The 2,880-nt window shown below is 43.4% G+C and overlaps 1 pseudogene across 1 annotated transcript; it reads right to left on the bottom strand.

Moving 5' to 3' along the window:
- Positions 1-1,726: 1,726 nt before the first annotated feature.
- LOC308279697 (NEDD8-conjugating enzyme UBE2F-like) lies at positions 1,727-2,288 on the bottom strand (annotated as a pseudogene). The gene has a single exon. The product of its transcript is annotated as an NEDD8-conjugating enzyme UBE2F-like (transcript).
- Positions 2,289-2,880: the final 592 nt, after the last annotated feature.

Below are 2,880 nucleotides of genomic sequence, written 5' to 3'. Positions count from 1 at the left end.
TACTGTCTGATACCAGCTCCATGGTCAACTTGAATCTTCTTTTATGAAATACTATCCCTGTGAGGTAAGATAAACACTGGGAATGCCAAAGGATAGAAAAGTGATTCTCTCTCTCCTTATAAATCAACTAGTTCTATTTTTGTTTTCAGTACTAAGGATAGAACCCAGGGGTATTTTACCTCCAAGCTGCATCCCCAGCCCTAGTTTTTAATCTTTTTTTTTTTTTTTTTTGAAACAAGATCTCACCGAGTTGCTAAGAGCTTTGCTAAGTTGCTGAGGCTGTCTGCAAACCATGATCCTCTGGTTTCTGCCTCCGGAATGCTAGGATTACAAGCATGTGCCACCATGCCCAGATCAACTAGTTACTTCACACTTTTGAGAGTAGAAAAGCTTTATTTTATAAGAGACCTCTAATGCTAGGAGTCAAAAACTCAAGAGTAAGCAATGTATTCTGGAATTAAAAAATAGTATTCAATAGATCAAAAGATATCAAGGATGTCATGTAAATCTTATTCTATCAGTAGAAATTATTGTTATATTTTCTTTTTGCAAATGAAACCAGACAAACATTTATTTGCATTTGATGTCACTGGTTCAAGTGTCTAAACCGTGGAGTAGTCCACCCGCCTCTCTTCAGGGCTCTTCCTCTGAAGAGTTGCTCACCTGAGTATGGCATATGGCATGGAACCCTGGTCTTCTAAAGCCTAGGAGGCTCAGCCTCAGATGGCCCAGGATGACAGCCAGCTCGGAGGACGGCCACAGAACAGTCTCAGGGGCCTCAGCCACTGCTTGGGATGACTCTAGGGGCGCCAAGGGCCTGGCTCCAATGCACAACCACTGGCTCATGCTCATGTGACCACTGCACTGTCCCCCTCTGGGCAGCATGTGACAGAGGGCACCCTCCTGTTTATTTGTTTTTATTTTTATCATCCAGATCAAGCTTCAAAGGGCTCTGGAAATGTCCTGGCCACATCTGGACCTGAAAGCAAGAGCTGGTGTTTATGGACCAGATTCCAGCTGCATTTGGACAGAATGATTAATGTATCTTTCATAGTTATTTTGTATTTCTCTTCAATAATTGCTTGTCCCAACATCTATCTGTCTGCTCTATACAAGGAAAATAGAAACTAAATGATAATAGATTAAAAATAAAGCATTAAATTGTACAAATTAAAAATCTGTTTCAAAGTATACTTACATTAAATAAAATATGCATTTCAATAAGATCTAATGACTATGCATTCTGGGAGGCTTCACCTCTAGGCAGGGCCCATAGTTACGGGAGAATGGACTTCAATCACGGTTTGTAGCAGCTTTCTTAATGCCAATCTGCGAGTTACACTGAATATATCATTACATCTTGTTCAGGACACCAATTTTGTGGGGGAAAAGGGAAGCAAGCACTAGCCTTACGAGCTAGCTCATTAAAACTTCTCAAGAATTTCACAAACAGCGTAGAGAGTACAGTTTCATAAAAGTAAACATGTTAGGGGAAGCAGACAACTCTTTAGAAGCCTAAGCACATTTTCTTGCTGTATCTATGTGGCACTCTCCACCTACAGTGGGCAGGCAGGAGGATGGCCTTCAAGGTGACAGGGTAGCAGGACTGGGGCGATCCTGTGGGGCTGAGGGAGCTTGAGGACCGGGAGGAGGGCGACCTCGTACTGCTTCACGTCAGAGACACATTGTGACACACAGTCCACGGGCCTACAGCCCTCTCCTCTTATCATCTGGTGTAGTCATCCACTTTATTCCGGAAGTCCTCCTTGTCCCACAAATGGTGTTCTGCAGCTTCAATGTTCAGTGGGTCATCGAAATTCAAAAGATCAGTAAATAAAGAATCTAATCCCTAAACTACATCCTTTAATGTTCTTATGGGAGCCCTGCCAGTGCCGTCAATCGAATGTTCTCTCAGTATACTGAGACAGTTCTCCCCCCATTTCTGTGATGTCGGGGTGCCAGATCCTGGTCAAGCATTTCACTTTGGGAGGCACCATGTTGCACACATCAGGAACTTCAGTTTCAAACTGAAAATTTCCACCCTGGTAGTAATCTTCATCTGGGGTTGCAGTTAGCTGAACGCAAGGCAGCTTGTTTGGATCTGGAAAGTGCACTTTACAAGTACAAGGTAAAGTAGCTTCAAGTTCTGCAACCTCGTTAACAAGTAACTGGTCTCTCTCAGAAACCCTCCCAATGGAGTCAGATGCCGTGGTTGACGTCTGGGACCCTTTGAGACCATCTGGGACCCTTTGGCCATCGCACTTCAGTTTGCTTGCCAGCCTTAGCATTACTGCCAACTTTACCCTGGTCACCTGCAGACAGGCGAGGTGGCGGATACTGTGTCCTGCCAGGCTGCGGCAGAGAGACACGCCTCCTCCAAGCCGTGCCAGCTCACGGCAGCCTATTATATTTTCTGAGGAAAAGGACAACAATCTCAGCTTATCAGTTCACTTTTTATTTAACAAACTTAAATTGTTCTATAAATCTATACCTATAGCCATAAATCTTGGATCAGAAACCAACAGAAATTTTGTTAGCAAAGCACAATCCTCTAAAGATTGTTTGATTTTTGTCCATTAATATGGTTTTACACATTCAACAAATGACGATGTTTAAAATTTCCCAGTAGATTTAGAAGTTTCTTTTTCTTTTCTTTTCTTTTTTCTTTTTTTTTGGGGGGGTATTAGTGGGGGTGGAACCCAGGGGCTTTTCTACCTCTGGGCTACTACACCCCCAGACCTATTATATACTTTATTTGTAAGCAGGGTCTCATTAAGTTGCTGAGAGCCTCACTAAGTAACTGAGGCTGGCCTTGAACCTGTGCGATCCTCCTGTCTCAGCCTCCCACGCGCTAGGATTACAAACATGCGCCACCACGCC

The sequence above is a fragment of the Muscardinus avellanarius genome, assembly GCF_963383645.1.
Source record: "Muscardinus avellanarius genome assembly, chromosome: 1".
In the NCBI taxonomy this organism is placed as follows: Eukaryota; Metazoa; Chordata; class Mammalia; order Rodentia; family Gliridae; genus Muscardinus; species Muscardinus avellanarius.
Note: the sequence above shows the minus strand (reverse complement) of the source record. Positions and strands in the feature narration are given on the sequence as shown.